Below are 18,856 nucleotides of genomic sequence, written 5' to 3'. Positions count from 1 at the left end.
TCCGGGGCATATATATTTTGTTTCCTGATGCGACCCACCTGCGTCTCGTTGTCTTTCAGACTGAGCCCTTTCCATCTGCGGGTCATCTGGTTTCTCTTAGAGGCCATCTTGGTCAGGTCTAAGTCAAGTATAGTGAGCAGATCATTCCTAAAATACCTATCCTGGATGACCCTTCCTCTGGTCCTCTTACATACCCTCCCCCTGAGATCAGCCCCTTCCTCGGGCTGTCTGGAAAAAAAGCAATGCATTCGGGAGAGGGCATCGACATTACCTTGTTTTCTTCCAGGTCTATAAACCGTTTGGAACTGAAACCTCTGGAGACTAAGGCCCCATCGCATAATCCGATCATTTTTGTCCATGTTCCTTAACAACCAGGTTATTGGAGCATGGTCAATATACAAGATGAATCGTCTTCCCAATAAATAATATTTTAAATAATCCAGGGCCCATTTTATCGCAAGACATTCCTTTTCGATTGTGGAATAATGTTTCTCAGCGGGGCTTAATTTACGGCTAATATACAAAATGGGGTGCTCCAATCCTTCAATTTCCTGCGACAGTATGGCTCCAATCCCAGTGTCAGATGCATCAGTTTGTACCATGAATGTTTTGTTAAAATTAGGTACCTGTAAGACCGGCTGATATGACAAAGTCCTTTTTAGTTCTTGAAAGGCCCTCTCTTCCCTTTCTGTCCATTTTATTTTCTCAGGGCAACTCTTCTTTGTTAAGTCGTGCAATGGGGCGGCAATGGAGGCAAATCCTGAAATGAATTGACAATAGTATCTTGCTAATCCCAAAAATGTTCTTATTTGCTTCTTTGTAGAAGGTTTAGGCCAGTTTCTAATTAACTGTACCTTCTGTTCTTGTGGCATGATCATTCCCCTCCCAATCGTATAACCAAGATAATTGGCTTCCTGGGTACCTAGACAACATTTTCTTGGATTAGCAGTTAATCCTGCTTTCCGCAAAGCTCCGGTTACTGCTCCCAAGTGTAGTAGGTGTTGTTCCCAAGTCATGCTATGAATTACGATGTCATCTAGGTAGGCAGCCCCAAAACTCGATGAGGTCTGAGTATGCGGTCCATTAATCGCTGAAACGTAGCAGGAGCACCATGTACACCAAACGGAAGGACCTGATACTGGTATAGCCCCTCCGGGATGGCAAACGCGGTCTTGGTTTTAGCTTCTTCAGCTAGGGGTACTTGCCAATATCCCTTCGTAAGGTCTAGCGCACTGATATATCTGGCGTTACCTAATCACTCGATTAGCTCATCTTTACGACGCATAGGGTATGCGTCAAACAACGAGATCTCATTTAATCTTTTGAAGTGATTACAGAACCTAATAGTTCCGTCTGGCTTGGGTATCAGTACTATGGGACTAGCCCACTCGCTATGGGATTCTTCTATTATCCCCATTCTTAAAAATGATTCTACTTCTTCCTTAATTAGTTTCCTTTTTGCTTCAGGTACTCGATAGGGGGCCAACCTTACCCTTTTTCCTGGTTCCATGATAATCTTATGTTGAATGAGGTGCGTTCGACCAGGACTTTGGGAAAAAACATCCTTGTTTTGTGACAGGAACTCTTGTAATTCTTGCTTCTGCGCCGGAGCCAGGTCCCCCACGGTGACGGCACCCGTCTCTTCTTCCAAAGGATCAGGGGAGAAGTGGGTGAGCAAAACCTCTGCACCATGCCATCTCTTTAGTAAATTCACATGGTATATTTGATGCTGTCGTCGTTTGTCAGGTTGCTTAACTTTATAAGTGACCGGACCCATTTTTTCCCACCACCTTATAAGGACCCTGCCAGGAGGCCAGGAATTTACATTCAGGGGTTGGGACCAATAGCAATACTTTGTCCCCTGGCTGAAATTCTCGCACTATAGCTCCCCTATCATAAATCTGCTGTTGCTGCGCCTGGGCCTTCTCCAGATTTTCCCTCACAATGGGAACAACAATGTTTAATCTTTCCCTCATTTGTTCCACATGTTCAATGACAGTCTATAATGGTGAAGGTTGATGCTCCCAGGACTCTTTGACCAGGTCTAATAATCCCCGTGAGCGTATAATAACTCAAAAGGAGAGAACCCAGTCGAGGACTGCGGTACTTCTTGGATAGCAAACATTAGATAAGGGAGCAATTGATCCCAATTTTTGGCATTCTTTTGCATGGCCTTCCTCAGCATGCTTTTCAGGGTTTTATTAAAGCGCTCCACTGTTTGCGGGTGATAAACAGAGGTTCTGATTTGATGAATACCCAAAAGCTTACTTAGGTCCTGTATGACCTTTGACATAAAAGGAGTCCCTTGATCGGTTAAGATCTCCTTAGGGATTCCCTCTCTAGAGAAAATGTGCACTAGCTCTAGCTATGTTTTTGGCCGTAGCTGCCCTTAGAGGAATGGCTTCGGGGTACCTCGTGGCATAGTCCACTATCACCAGTATATACTGATGTCCCTTTGTAGTTTTAATCAGGGGTCCCACTAAGTCCATACCAATCCCCTCAAAAGGAGTATCTATTATTGGGAGGGGAATCAGAGGGTTTTTATAATAAGGTTGTTGGGCAGTTTTCTGACAGGCTGGGCATTCCCAACAATATCTTTCTTGTATTGTATCTTTCTTGCCTTGTATATTCCGGACCAGAAAAATCTAGAAAGTAGTCTTTCGGCTGTTTTCTTCACGCCCAGGTGTCCTCCCAAGAGGTGGCTATGGGCCAAGCTAAGGAGTTTCGACTGGTAGGCTCGGAGAATGAGGTTGCTCCACTTCTTCTTGTCCTCTCTTCAGGACCTGATAGAGGAGATTGTTTTTTACCATAAAATAAGGGTAATTCAGGGGACTACTATTATAACACAACTCCCCCTCTATTTTTCTCATATGTCCCCATGCATGTCTTAAATTCACATCTTCCAACTGGGCCGTTCCGAACCTACCTCGATGTTCAGGTGGCTCCCAGTATGGTAAATCCATATTTAAGAACTCATCTCCAAGTTCCGAGCCTTCTCCTGGTTGGTCCGCCTCTCCAGGGGAATCTGTGTTATCACCTGAATCTCCTGGACAGGGGAGTGGTTCTTGCCTAGCCAACTGGACAGCATTCAAAATTGAAGAAAGTGGGGACAGTCACATCCCAACACCACAGGGTAAGACAATTGTTCAACCACCCCTACAGTCGAACTATACATTCCCATTTCTGTAGTAATGGAAACTTTCACAGTTGGATACACCTTAGTTTCCCCATGAATGCATGTAATAGGTATCCCCACCGCTTGCCTGACCTTGGTTCCTTCAGGTAGGTCTGAAGAGGTCACTAGGATCACCATACTTCCAGAGTCTAACAGGGCCTTGACAGGCTTTTCCCCTATCTTGATTTTAGCGATTTGGGGCGCCTCACAGGACGGGACGCTCGCCGTGAGGTAGTTCGCTTGGCTTCGTCTCTGGTGTCCACTTGCATAGGTTCACCCCAGTTGGGACAATTACTGGCCAAATGTCCCTCTTCGTGGCGGTTAAAATACCTACGGGACTCTTTCCATGGTCGGGGCCTTTGAACCGATCTTTCCTGAAAAGATGTTGTAAATTGAGGAGGATCTCGATGGTCCCAGTACTTCAATGACATTCCCTGAACTCTCAGGTTTCCTCCTCTCCTCTTCCTTAATCAAGGCTTCTGTGGCATGCTGTCACTTCACTAAATCAACGGCCTGGTCTAAGGTCTGGGGATCCCCATCACTCACTTTTCTTTTCAAGTGAACAGGCAGACTCCTCACAAAGCAGTCCAATACTACTCTTTCTACCACTTGCCCCGAGTTTAGTTTTTCTGGCTGAAGCCATTTCTTTGCCAGATGTACCAGGTCAAACATCTGAGATCTGGTGGGCTTGTCCATTTGATACTTCCAGTTATGGAACCGGACTGGTCGTATCGCCATGGTTACCCCTAATCTCGCCAAAATCTCTTTTTTTAGAGTTTCATAGTTCACCGCATCCTCTTCTTTTAAATCGTAATAAGCCTTCTGGGCTTCCTCAATTAAATAAGGGGCTACTCTCCCTGCCCATTGCTCTCTGGGCCAGGCATTCCTGGCAGCTGTTCTCTCAAAGGTGGTTAAATACGCTCCGACATCTTTTGAAGCCCAAGTTTTTCCATCTTACAGGGTTCTCTCCTTGTTACCGAGTGCCGTCTAATTTCTTCTCCTAATCTTTGCAATTCCTCTCTCACCAAATTCTGCTGTTCTATAATTCGTTGATTCGTCTCCGTTTGAATCTTATTAGCCTCCTGCTGTGCCTGTATGGCTTCTTGTTGTCCCTTTTAAGCCTGGAACTGAGTTAGGGTGGCCTGGGACAATTGTTGTATCAATTGTTCCATTGTTCTTAGGAAGAGTTCTTACCCAGAGAAGGAAAGAAAAAAAATAAGTCAACTTTTTATTTCCACTAATCATAGTCACGATCAGCGGGTGCCCGCATCCTCCACCAATTGTGGTGTCTCCGGGGGAATAGATAAATGTAATAAGTACGAAAGTACTCACACCACAAACTCTTCTTTTATTTTCGTGAGGTTTCCTCCTTTTCTTTAGTTCGTCCGTCTTCCAAACCAGTTCGTAATCCATTTTCTCTGTCCTTGTTCAGTCCGTGTTCCAAAAGTTCGTATAATCCAATAAATCTGTACCGAGTCCAAATCATAAGCCGTATACCATTATCCTTCATTTATTCCAAAAATCTGTTGTCCTTAAATCTTTATTCACTCCAACCAAACTCCACTATCTTCTCCAAAACGCATATATATTTTGTTTCCTGATGCGACCCACCTGCATCTCATTGTCTTTCAGACTGAGCCCTTTCCATCTGCGGGTCATCTGGTTTCTCTTAGAGGCCATCTTGGTCAGGTCTAAGTCAAGTATAGCGAGCAGATCGTTCTTAAAATACCTGTCCTGGATGACCCTTTCTCTTGTCCTCTTACAGTATCTATTAAAATGAAATTAGGACGTTTTCACTAGATTACTGTTATGATGCGACATTGACCTGGAGAAAACCGAGTCAGTTCAACAGGCTAAGCAATCCACTTGCTAGATCTAGTGAAGGCATGCTGAAGCAAGAGATGAACAGGGCTAACTAGCAGAACAAGGAATGAGACGGGCAGGTAAAAAGTAGATGGACAGAAATTGGAATGCATGGTGTAGCTGGGAAAAGCTGAACAGGGAAGCTGTGCAGCTCAGCCATGAAAAAAAGAATGGGGAAGTTGCATAGCCAAGCAGATCAGGTTGGTTACAAGAACAACATATGCGGAGACAGCAATTAGGAGAGAAATGGAGATAAAGCTGACTATCAGGTTCTGTCTTGAGATCGAGAACGAGATGTCAGATGGATTCAGACAAGATACTGAGTTTTACATGCAAGCTGTTTAGTACACGCATTTTTTCATAGGCATGTTGGAAGCTCAATAACAGAGCATCAGTTTGTGGACAGGGAAAGGTTTAAGTAGCCTGGAGCTGATGAGATATTTATCCATTAGGTGAGGGGATATGGTATGGACAGCTACCCAGTTGGTGTTCTTATGGCACCGGGAGGCATTTGACTCCCCATGCAAGGCAAGTTGCCATTGTGAAAATCAGAGGCTGTGAGCTCTGGCTCACCCAGGCATAACAATTCCAATACAACAATATGGAACAAGTAATAGTTTTATTGAAGCCCTCTTCAGGTGTGAGCTGTACAACAATATAACTCACTCATTAACCTGCTGTCCCCATAGAATCCCCCTCCCTTCCTGGATGCTGACAATAACTGGATAATACAAGCCAGGACATTTACATTCAATATTTCAACCCCAGAATTGTTTCCATTATTGTCCTATATGTCTTTTATTCTTGCTGTTTCATTTATTATTGTTATTTTCTTATTGTTCTTTACTGTGCTCTGTCAGCCATTTATAGCTGTTCACCAATGAGCATTAGTGAGTACTTTCCACCAGGTCTTGCACAATGCTCACACCGTAATGACTAATGTAATGTGATGTACAAGTGAATAACAGGTTGTGAAGCAGACATTTCACTGCAGAAATGTTCAAACATGCAGTTAACAAGTAGTATTTGTCTGCAAAACCATCTCGAAATAGAAATCAATATCTTTACTGGACTAAAAGAGATGTATTCACAAGCATGTTTCTTTACAATGTAGTAAGGCCTGACACCGTCACTGGAAGCTTTCTTACCTTGTTCTGAATCATAGAACATGGTGCTGCACATACTGTTCTTGGACATTTGGTCTATTTTGTGATGTAAATTGGAGGTTTTAAAAGTTACTGTGTACATTTTACTTTTATTGTGGTTTGAAACACACTCATCAATCCAGATTCTTTCTAACCCTGAAATATAAAATAGAATTGTAATTCCCCTTTAAGTGATAAACAAAATTGTCAAAAAAAGGAAAAAAGGGCCATTGTATGATATAAAATAAATACTAAAAACGTGAAACACTATTTGCTACTTATTAGTGATACAAAAATAGTAATTAATCCACTCTACAGTATTGCTATCAACTATTTGACAATAGCTACCTGTTATGTACAAATCACTCATCATCATTATTAAGAAATATTCTTTTCAGAAAAACATTTTTAGCCTCCATTGTGATATTATTTAACTCTTGCTGACTTTCTTATACCTTTATTGTCTGCATATGCAAAAAGAAACAACAATACAATTGTATAAGAAAAGAAAGACAGAGACAACAGACAATGTGCAGAACAACAACAGGCAATGTGCAACACCACAACAGATAATGTGCAAAACAAAAACATGAAAAGGTAATGTGCAAAACAACATCGGTTGTGCAAGATTATACATCAACAGAACACAATAAAGGATAGAAAATTATGGGGAGCGAATTTCCTGACATGTGAGGTAGAAGTAGATTTTAATGTGTTTGAGTTTTGATAAAGAGAAGGCAGTGTAAGGGTTCAGAATGTGGGTGAGGTCATTGCAGTGAATAGCAGTGAATCTATTTAAAAAAAAAACCCAAACATATTAGTAACACAGGACACAATAATGGAGTAATACAATAAAGTCCCCAGCCCTATAAGTTGTTTTCAACAACTTTGAACAGCAAAAGCAAAACATATCACAACTATATTGGATAAGATACCAGACAAGGTCTTTTTTAAAATAGTGTATTTCAAATCCCAAATTGACCAATGTAATCATCTTATTGTCACAGTAAGGTGAGCCCTTTGGCAAGGAATGTTCCTGCCTTGTGTACAACTACGCCACCTAGCAATACAAATGGGGTGCTAGGGCTCTTCTACATTGCCACAGGTTTTGTTTATCTCCCAGAATCACCAATGCACACACAGACCAGTGACAAGCATTAATATTGTATAAGTGCCCTTTATATTTTCTAACTACATTCACATTCACTACCATCCAAAAACACAGCAGGAACTGGAGGAACAGCAGTCTTTCCTGTGAAGTACCGAAGAGAGGCCACTCGAACGTTTCTTCTTAGTACCTGTAGTCTTTGATGGTTCACTTGAAGGAGAAGGGTACCACACAGTCTTATTTCCCCAGTCTCCGTTCAGGTTACACTAGAAATCCTCTGCGGGTTGTATTACTTCTCAGATTGCATCAGCTAGCTGGGCTGGTTCCTTTGTTCCTTGCCTTCGGGTATTAAAAGTCTCTGTACAGAACCTCTGTTCCAATGCCAATGTACCCTGTAGTCATCAGTTCCTGAACCAATAGGTCCTCGCCTCCGTTGTCTTACACTTTGCAGCTTCCCTTGTGCTGCCTGTGTCGTTTCCAGGGTCCAGTGGGAATTGGAAGCGCACTCTGTTCCGTCTCAGGTGTTTTTATTCCTCCCTTTTGGCTTCCCCTCTCGGGGTCTTCCACTGTCCCTGTCAGAATCAGGTTTGCCCAGTATTTTTCCAGGAGGAAGCATGTGTGGTTTGAGGGGTGTGGGAGTGCCAAGCTAGCTGTTATGGGCCCTTATCACTTCTTTGTTCACTCTCCGGCTCTCCCTCTTCCTCCCTTGGTCTGACCAAAACTGGCTCAGTGACCCCTAACACCTCCAAGTATTCTATACCTAATTGCTTCCTGAACAACTTGGGTGAGACCGTTGTAACGGACAGTTCCTGCTAGACTGTATTCATTAGAACAACTAATGGGTTTATTCCATGCTGAGAAAAAGAAGAGAGAAAACACAACATTTCAGCCATGGAGCCTTCTTCAGGTGTGAGAGAGACAGGGCAGTAGGCAAAGGTAATGTAGTGGGAGAACAAACGCTGGGAGGGAGAATGGGTGAGAGGTGGGAGCAGGGGACAGAAAGAGAGGCCAATCAAGAGGTGTGAAGTCAGAATAGGTGTCAAGAGGTGTGAAACGAAACTTCCAATGAATGGAGAAAATGTAGTAGAATAGTAGTATGTCGTTAAGAGAAGGGGGAAGGTGTGATACGAGCTGCAGGATAAGTTTGGTTTCGGTAGTCTTTCTGATGTATGAGTTCGGAAAAACCATGAGAACACAGACGGAGAGATTAGAGTGGTCGTGGCCGTCAGAGGTGAAATGAAAAACAATGGGCTTGGAGAGATCTTTGATCTTCACAGCCCTGACGTATTCTCTGAATTGGTCTCCATGTCTCCTTCCTGTTTCTCCAATGTAGAGAGAAACTGGGCATTTACTGCAACAGATACAATAAATAAGGTTGCTGGAGGTACAAGATGCCATCTTGGTGATCTGGAATTGTCCTGAGGGGCCTTGAATGAGTGTGGTGTTGTGGTTGCTGAGGGCGGTCAAGGGAGCTGTGAACAAGAAGGTTGCGCAGATTAGGTGATTGCCGATATGAGATGATGGGGCGGTCAGAAAAGAGGACCCCAATCGAGGGATCATCCTGTAGGATGGGAAAGTTGTCATTAATATAGGGGATAGGAAGTGTGTTAGGGTGGTAGGGAAGGACCAAAGGAATGCGGTTGTTACGGCGGGAGTTCCTGATTGGGTTGATGGTCCGAGGGGTGTTTTTGGCTCGGGCAAGGGCCCAGTCAATAACACTGCTGGGGTATCCTCTGTTGATGAAAAAGGAGTACATTTTGAGGGCTTGGTTCTCGAAGTCGATGTCATCGCTCATAGTCGTCGTAGCCGAAGGAACTGTGAAAAAGGGAGAGAATTTTTAGTATGTTTGGGGTGAAATGAGCTATATAAGAGATAGCTGTGTGAATCTGTGGGTTTGTAATAAACCGAAATGGAGAGTTGGGGGTAGTTGATGGAGAAGTTGATGCCTAGAAATGGAAGAGTAATAATAATAATAATAATAATAATAATAATAATAATAATAATAATAATAATAATAATTGCTTACACTTATATAGCGCTTTTCTGGACACTCCACTCAAAGCGCTTTACAGGTAATGGGGACTCCCTTCCACCACCACCAATGTGCAGCATCCACCTGGAAGAGTAGTGGAAGATATGTTAACCGTATGTCTGAGGGACGGGTGGAAGTTGGTGAAATGGTGCAGGAAGCACTCAAGCTGATCGTTGGAGCATGTGGCGGCACCGACACAGTCATCAAAATATCGCTTATAGAGGTCAGGGACATAGCCAGTGCAGGAAGCGAAGAAGCGTTCTTTTACCCAGCCAACAAAGATATTGGCATAGCTGGGTCCCATTCTGGTGACCATGGCAACTCCACTCACCTGTTGGTAAAAAAGATTATTGAAGAAGAATGCGTTCAGTGTGAGAACCAATTCTGCAAAGCGTACCAGGGTGTGGGTGGGTGGATCAAGCACTGTGCATTTGTCCAGCGTGTGCTTGAGAGCTCTAAGGCTGTCATTATGGTGAATGACAGTGTAAAGAGATGTGATGTCCATGGTAAAAAGATAGCATTCAGTGCCCTGAAATTGGAAATCGTTAAAAAGTTGAAGCGTGTGGTTGGTGTCTTTGATGTATGAGGGAAGACCTCATACATACATGTCATATTGAGTGACATGCCACTCAATCTCCACGCTTGAGTGAGAGGCAACATTGACACTATCCTGGAAATCAACATAACCCAATCAATCCCAGCCTGTTACTGCCTCAATAGCCCACGCCCTGTGACATTATCTAAGAAAACAAAAAGTGCTATATTTTATATGGGCTGTGCGATGGCTCTGTGGCTAAGGATCTGCACCTGTGGCTGGAAAGTTGCCAGTTCATAATCTGCAGTCAGCAGAGGAATCCTACTCCATTGGGCCCCTGAGCAAGGCCCATAACCCCAACTGCTCCAGGGGTGCAGTATAAAAGGCTGACCCTGTGCTCTGATCCCAAGCTTCTCTCCCTGTCTGTGTGTCTCATGGTATGCAAAAAGACCATGTATACAATATAACAAATCTTGTATAAGATTTGTTAAACAAGAAATTGTATATGGCCGATAAAGTGATTTTATCTTATCTTAAAGTGCACAAACTGCTAATTTACAATTTTTACAGAAAACTATAATTGCAAAACCCAAAATATATCCAAAGTACTGCATCCAAACAAAAATCCAACTGGAAATCAAAACATAAAGACATGAGAAACATTTATACTAAATTAAAATTGCACCTGTTTAGCTTTTTATTTCTCTGAAGAGTGAAACTAGCAGTCATTGAAATCTGACCACATTTACAGATGTAGGGAAGCATTATAGGTGTCCAGGGTGAATGTCATGATTTATTTGTTTTCCTTTGTTAGTCTGCCTGTCAATCAATCAAAGATCAGATAGACTATTTTTACTCTTGGAGTCCAGAAAGGCTTTTTAACAGCCTAACCATCATAAACCAGTCTCTCTCGCAATACCTGTAACTCATCAGTAGCTCTCTCAGTCTCCGATTTTAATTTAAGTTAGTATATCATACTGAATTCAAACTGTGGGCATTTAGCTTTTTGCTTCAATGTAGTAATATCAGTATCTACTATAGTAGATATACAATATGGGTTTCTACATGGTAAACTTGAAAAAAAAATACTTTTAAACAAAGAAAATGAAATGTCTTTTTTTCTTTTTTTAATAATTCTTTCTAGTATGTGTACTGAGAAAGACATCTAAAGAATCTGATGTTTAAGACTTGATTCCCAAGTGTTTACCTTGAATTCAATACCTGAACCAAGCCTGGAATGTCTATAATTTCCAAAATAATTCAAGATATTTAGGGCACAGACATTCCTGGTGGCAATAACCTCTAGGTGCTAGGGGTTGGATCCTGGATTTTTTATCCCCTTTTCAGCTTTTTTTTTTCTAGTGGATGAAATAGTGGGAGCCTTTGTTGCAAACTATTTAGCAGTGTCACCTTTCAGGACTGGAGCCCAATTACAAACGTGGGGTGCTATCTATGTGCATTTTGCATGTTCTCCCCTTTTAGTGTAGTTTTTGACTGGGTGCTCTAGTTTTCTCCCACAGTCCAAAGATATACTAGTAGGTTTATTAGCTTCTGGGAAAACTGGTCTTGGTGTGCATGTACACTATCTCTTTGTGTCTGTGTATGACCTGTGAAAGACTGTCATCCAGTTCAGGGTGTATCCTGCCTTGCGCCTGTTGCTTGCCAGGATAGGCTTTGGCTCACCCACAATCCTGAATTGGGTGAAGCGGTAAGAAAATGGGTGGATGACTAAACAATTTTAGGCACTACTTTCTTTGAATTTATTCATCCCGGACCTGGAATTAAGCTGCACTCTCCTTGTAGCACAGTGTAGTATCCTCTCACGAGGCACCAGTAAGGTGGGGGTTGTGTATTTACTGGGACAATTCTTAATTGTGGCAGTAAGTCACAAAATGATTCTTTTCATGGTCTTAGAATCCAGCCTTGCGGGATAATTCAAATAACGCACACACACGGGTACTAATACACGAGAATACATTTATTAATACATAAAATGTGTATATAAACATAACAGATCTTATTGAGAGGGTTAGCAGAATACAAAAGGTATCTATTCAATCATGAAAAGTTACAAACCAAGAGGACATACATTCAGTATATCATTCATTTAGACTGTTTCGTAAATGAACTTGGTTACAACTTCTACACTAGATACTCAAAACAAGTACATAACTCTTAGGAATTAAATTGATATCAACTGGTTGGGATAACAATTGAATTCTCGAGCTGTAATGCAGAATGTTGAATACTCATCCAATCTCTGGTGATTCAGATCTCCTGCGGACAAAGAAGCAAAGGCAGGCTTGTTGTTGTCCAATCCATGCTCTCTGGCTCAGTGCCAGGCCGTGCTGTGCGGCTTGTGACGTGGTGAAAGAGATTCCTGCGTCTATGCGCCACTGAAGACCGGCTAGTTAGTTTTGGCTGAAACTAGCAAGAGTTTGTGCACAGGAGAAAAGGTGACTGCAGGTCCCAGCAGGTTAGGAAGAAGACTGGTTCGTTCCTGATGAAGCGCTAGTCCTGAATACTGATTCAGCTGTCCACAGTTCTGACCTGTTCACGAGGCTTTCTGCTGATGCTAACCTCTGGTGGATCCTTTGGTTACGCACGGGCAACCACCACTCTCAACTCTTAGAGCAAAGGAAAGTTCTGTACTCGGTCACACTGGCCGTTACGTGGTGGTCTGGGCTGAGTCTGAAGTGGAGCCCTGAGGCTGAATGTCCAGGAGGCGCGTTGCGAGAATGTCCCGCTCCGGGGAACTGTGTTCCCTTGGGAACTATTCTGCCCTTTCGAACCGTCCTGCCCTGGAATTGTTCTGTGTGTTGCCTGTTTTTACCTAGAGGAACTGTAGGTTGTTCATTGGTTGAAAGTTTCATGGGCATCAGAGACCCACGTGGGGTTAACCTGCCCTACCAGTCCCTGATTGGTTGATCAAAGTGAGATATGAGTCACTTACTCCTGACACTTAGGAATGCAGTCCAGATGTCCATCTGGCGCTCCCTAGACAGATAGGCGCCAATGGATGACCATTGATCATGATAGCCAGGCTTAGCTTAGTGCATCCCCATTTGGGAGCTGTCCCTTATCAAAAGAAAACACCTTAAATCAGCCTGCATGAAAAGCTTTTCTGTGGCTGCACCACAGAGATGAAGAGAGAGATGGGGCCTCATTTGGGAAAGCACAGCAACGCTTAATTCTGTCTTATTAACAAGCATTGCCGCTACAACAGTATATGTAAGCCTTTGTGATCCAGTTTCTTCTGGTTTCATATCTATTGTAGTTCATTCTAAATCACTTGGTTTATGTAGTGCAAGAAGTTTTTAGGTTGCAAGTAGAAAAATCCTGGCCAGATATTTTTGCAGATAAGAACAGAGATCCTTTGTTTTCAAAGAAAAAGCCAGCTAACTAGCCTGCCAAAATGGCCCAGAGAGCATCTTTAGTAGAATATAGGAAGCAAGAGAGTCCTTGAGAACTGTATCACTTGCCTTAATGGCAGCTTTATGATTTTTTATGTTTCTGCAGTTAACTATGAAACAAAGTAAAAAAAAAGAAATGCTTAGATTTGTACTGTATATTTGCAAAATATATTACAGGGCAACTTCAATAAATACGCAGCACTTAAAAGATTTTATGATTCTAGGAAAGCTCTAGACTGAACTACATTCCCCAGGAAACTGTAGCCCTCAATCACCAGACTAATTAAGAGAAAACAATATAAAATTACTTAAAAAAAACAGGATGTGGGGGGGATCCATGTTCCTCAACATCAGCTAGCTAGAAACAGAGCACACATCAACTGCAGTGCATGACAGCAGCCAGAGTAAGAGGAGAGAGAGTGACTCTCTGATTAAAACACCTAGAGTGTTTTAATACAATGTACAGTATAACAGTAAAGCAAGTATGCTTTTTAATGTTTGTAATCGCTATTCTTGCAAGTACATTTTGTATTCAGTTTGCTTCTATCTGTTAGCTGGTGGGAAAACGTTCGATATTAAAACATTCTTCCACAAGAAGAGTACCTTTAAAGCAGAGTAACACTAAACTTTTCTTGGATCTGTATGTCACTCAAACTATTTCTCGTTTACATTTTTTTTAGTTATAGAGATGGTTAGACGCCTCCGCCCCACGTGTCTGACCTGTTCCATTTTTTAACAATTCTGTGTCGGAATCGCAGTGGGTGAGAGAGAGTAGGGAGAGTAAAAAAAAGTGAACCCTGTTTTTTTGATAGTCAGATTAAACGTATGTTTGAACACAGTCTTGCAAATTAATGTTTTTACAAAGATAAATTGGAAGTGCAATTTTGATACTAATTATTGATTACTAATAGTTTAGGCACCTGATGCCTGACTCTATTTAGATGTATTTAAAATATTGAACTGTGTGACTTAACAGTCAAAAATACACAATTGGTGCCGCCTCTTCTCTGACTGAACTCAGTGGGCAGTGCACTGTTTTCTCAATCACCTGTTAATTCGTTTCACACCATGAGAAGACAGGAGAATGTGAATGTGAAATGTTTTACTGAAAAGTTAAAAAAAACTTACAGCTTACACAAAGATTCTAAGCTGGTCTCAACTAACAAAAATCACCCGTTTTTCGTGCATTTCGTGTTTTTAACTAAACCCGTTTTTTTTGGGGGGGGGGGGTTAAAACTATGCAATATCTATTTGAAGCACACACGTTATTGTTTCCTATTTTTGATTTTCTTAAAATTAAAAGAATCGGCCACCCATCGTGCCACACAATAATGTTACTTTTTTTTTGAGACTTTAGAAGTTTTCAACTGATGCATAAAAAATATAGCATAATGCCTTCTCGCGTTATGAAGTCACTTGCACCTGGGATCCGCTTTTTTCAAACTAAGGTTTCTAAAAATTCAACCAGGTACTAGATAATGTTTAAATAAAAGCTGTGAAATTGTTCACAAATCGCGATCTTTACACCTGTAGGTTGCAGGCTCTGTGTCATTTGTTCACAAAGTTATTGACATCTGAAACATTGTGTCTCATAAATAAGTATTTTAATAAGCAAAGCTTATGAAAACCGAATAAAAAACTTTATCTGAAAAAGATACAAGAAGCTTGAAATTATTATTATTAAATTAATACTGTTTATAATGACCAGACACATAATTATTGTTTCAGTGGCATTTTAATACCGCTTTGTTATTCTCGATTCTAATTACAATATATGATTTCGTTTTAAGGCTTGAGGCGTCTGTTAAATTGCCCCACTGAATAAAGTATTTTAAATTAATCCAGTTGAACAGTTGACAGTATTTGCATTTGCTTATTCACATTTTTATTTAATTATTAATATAACTTTACATTGACTATGTTATAATATATATACAAAAAAAACAAAAACATGCTAATTTAGTGTACACGAATAAGTAAAATTAAAAATAAAACATGTTTACAAAGAAAGTGGATTACAGTAATACTACCAGCTATATAAATACATATATTTAGATTTATTATTGTTATTATTTTCTTTAGATAAGCGATTCCATATTATATTCCCTATTTAGTGGATTCTAAAAAGTATGAGGTTTTTTACTGTGATAAAAAGCGCTAGTATTCGTAGAAAAGTTTAAGTCATTATAGGTTTTTATGAAGTATATAAACTTAATATAGCCAGAAGGAGCACGTCAAAACGTTTTCAAAATAACCACAGTATGTAACCGAATGAAAGACTTTGATGCTTAAAATGTTTAGGGAGAAATGGAATACTGGTCAGTATTTTTTATTTAAACTACCAATACCAGCCATATATAGTTTACATAATATGTTTATGTTCCTAAATTAATATTGTTTATTACCTTCAGACATGTTATCCTCCTCTTTTTATTATGGTCAGGTATTAAAATGTTCCTTAGGTTGTTAAATTCCATATTAATATTTAATATTAAGCAGATTAAAACATGCACAGTAAAGAGATTAAATGAAGCAATCGTTTCACTAACAACCAATGCACCACAAGTGCCGCCTTTCGGTCATTTTGGCCAGCGAATCACATACTGTGGTTAACTGTAGATAATTTTGCATGGTTGTACCGTGTATTTTAAATGGCTGCATCTGTACTGAGCAAAGCATTGCTATAAAATTAACATAGAACAGCCCTTAAATATTTTTCTGTTATCTATCACACTTCCTGTGCTTACAAGATTGACAAAATCACACACCACGGAGACACTCAATTGCAATTAATCATGAGACAAATGAGAACTGCAGTTGCATGTTGGAAACAGAATGCTACCGTATTATTGCAGCTTTAATTTCCTTTGTTTAAAGACAAACAAGTGAACACATCGTTATTGCTAAATCGTTATAAAAGACACCAACTAATGTCCAGTAAATTTAACAGTTTTATTTTTAACAGAACAGGAATTTATACTTCCTATAAATTACTTGAGCAAAAAAAAACATTTATTGTTCCTCTGAGCTTCTTAACATTTCTATTTTTGTAAAGGTAATACATTTCTTTAGCACGGTGTGCCTTTTGCTTATTTTGGAGGACTTTCATTTTCTCTTGAAATAACATTTTCTCTTTCTATTCCTGTGTCAGTAGGAGCTTACGTTTCAAATTAAGTTCTTTTTTAGTCAGTTCCAACATTTTCCTTTCAAAGTGGGGAAGAGCTCGCTGGTATGTTGCTCTGCTAAGTAGTGTTGGCTGATATTCTCCCTGGTTACCGCCTGGTTGTCGGTATCTTCTGCACCACTCTCCTCCACATCAGCACTCTCCACTCCACTACACTGGCTTACATGAGTGGCCAGGACAGAGGGACCTTCGCTGTCAGAGTCAGTCTCGTCTTGTGACTGCAGAAAATGTCCTGTCTGTTGGGATCTTAAATGTGTTCTATGTTTGAGACAGGACAATCAATAGTTTTGCAATATGTATTGTATGTGCATGTTTTGAAGTGGTGAGAAAATGTGACTGTTGTGATGTATCAGTCCACCTGCTTTTTCATAGCAGCACATCAGTCTGTGTGTGATGTGAAGGATGGATCTGCGGTGTGTGAAGGGAAGCTGACGTCATAGTGGAGGAGAGGGAGGCAGAGTTTCCCATAGAAGCTTGTTAGGCTCCACCACTGGCTTCCCCACTCCACTGTGCCCCCTAATACAAAATAAAAGAGTAGTAAGAATGTGCACATGCAGAAATACAAAAATAACATTATATGACATACTTACTTGAGCTCCTTTGGAATGAGCTCCATCTTCACTCCCCAGGTCTCTTACAGCACCTGTTTAAAGTACCTAACAGTATTGTTTTAGCATTTTCAAGATAAGATCACTTTATTAGCCATATACAATTTCTTGCATTAGGAATTTGTCTTTTTGCATACCCCACATTGCTCTACATGAGACACACAGGCACACATGCAGGGAGAGAGAAGCTTGGGTTCAGAGCGCAGGGTCTTCCATCTCTCTACAGCACCCCTGGAGCAGCTGGGGTTAAGGGCCTTACTCAGGGGCCCAACAGAGTAGTATTTCTCTGCCAACCATAGGATTTGAACCAGCAACTAGCCACAGGCACAGATTCTTAGACACAGTGCCACCACTCCACCCCAGTGTTTTCAGTCACATACCGGCTAGAGTGAGCCTGCACAGATAGAGAAATCTGTTTAGTTTCAGTTTTCTAAATTGGTGTCCACATTGAACACAGGGTGGAGTGATCTTGACAACTGAGACATTAAAATTAAAACTTCTTGCTTCTCCAAAGAAGCCACCCTAGTATTTAAAGAAATGCATAGTCTGACCTTGTGTATTTATTCCAGTGCTGTCACTGTTAATAGCACCTTCCACTTCCGCAAGAAGATTTGGTACTGTAGCGGCAATGCTTGTTAATAAGACAGAATTAAGCGTTGCTGTGCTTTCCTAAATGAGGCCCCATCTCTCTCTTCAACTCTGTGGTGCAGCCACAAAGAAGCTATTCATGCAGGCTGATTTAAGGTGTTTTTTTTTTTTATAAGGAGCAGATCCCAAATGGGGATGCACTTAGCTAAGCCTGGCTGTCATGATCAATGGTCCTCCCTTTAAATTATTAAAAGAATAATTTTAGTTTCGGTGGTCTTTCTGATGTATGAGTTCGGAAAACCGTCTTTGAGAACACAGACGGAGAGATTAGTGTGGTCGTGGCCGTCAGAGGTGAAATGAGAAACAATGGGCTTGAAGAGATCTTTAATCTTCACAGCCCTGACGTGTTCTCTGAAGCGGTCTCCGAGTCTCCTTCCTGTTTCTCCAATGTAGATGGCTGGGCATTTACTGCAAGAGATACAGTAAATAAGGTTGCTGGAGGTACAAGATGCTGTCTGGGTGATCCGGAATTGTCCTGAGTGGCCTTGAATGAGTGTGGTGGTGGCTGTGTACTTGCAGGTGATACAGCGAGCTCTGTTGCAAGGGAAAGTGCCTGGTGTGGATGGTTGTTGAGGGCGGTCAAGGGAGCTGTGAACAAGGAGGTTACGCAGATTAGGTGGTCGGCGATATGAGATGATAGGGCGATCAGAAAAGAGGGCCCCAATGGAGGGATCATCCTGTAGGATGGAAAAATTCTGGTTAATGGTCCTGGGGATAGGAAGTGTGTTAGGGTGGTAAGGAAGCACCAAGGGAATGCGGTTGTTACGGCGGGAGTTCCTGATCGGGTTGATGGTCCGGGGGGTGTTTTTGGCTCGGGCAAGGGCCCTGTCAATCACACTGCTGGGATATCTTCTGTTGATAAAAAATGAGTACATTTCGAGGGCTTGGTTCTCGAAGTCGATGTCGTCGCTGCATAGTCTTCGTAACCTAAGGAACTGTGAAAAAGGAAGAGAGTTTTTAGTGTGGTTGGGGTGAAATGAGCTGTACAGGAGGTAGCTGTGTGAATCCGTGGGTTTGTAATAAACTGAAGTGGAAAGTCGGGGGTAGTTGATAGACAAGTGGATGTCTAGAAACGGAAGAGTGGTGGAAGATATGTGAACTGTATATTTGAGGGACGGGTGGAAGTTGGTGAAATGGTGCAGGAA

At 41.4% G+C, this 18,856-nt stretch overlaps 1 non-coding gene across 1 annotated transcript in view; it reads left to right on the top strand.

Moving 5' to 3' along the window:
• The first annotated feature begins 1,483 nt into the window (after positions 1-1,483).
• LOC102697131 (uncharacterized) overlaps positions 1,484-18,856 on the top strand; it is a 49,138-nt gene continuing 31,765 nt past the window's right edge. Inside the window, exon 1 of the transcript XR_011191301.1 lies at positions 1,484-1,670. This is a non-coding gene — a transcript (uncharacterized protein). The remainder of the gene's footprint in view (positions 1,671-18,856) is intronic.

The sequence above is a fragment of the Lepisosteus oculatus genome, chromosome 12 (genome assembly GCF_040954835.1).
Source record: "Lepisosteus oculatus isolate fLepOcu1 chromosome 12, fLepOcu1.hap2, whole genome shotgun sequence".
Lineage (NCBI taxonomy): Eukaryota > Metazoa > Chordata > Actinopteri > Semionotiformes > Lepisosteidae > Lepisosteus > Lepisosteus oculatus.
The sequence above is the reverse complement of the archived record's forward strand: the minus strand, read 5'-3'. Positions and strand labels throughout refer to the sequence as shown.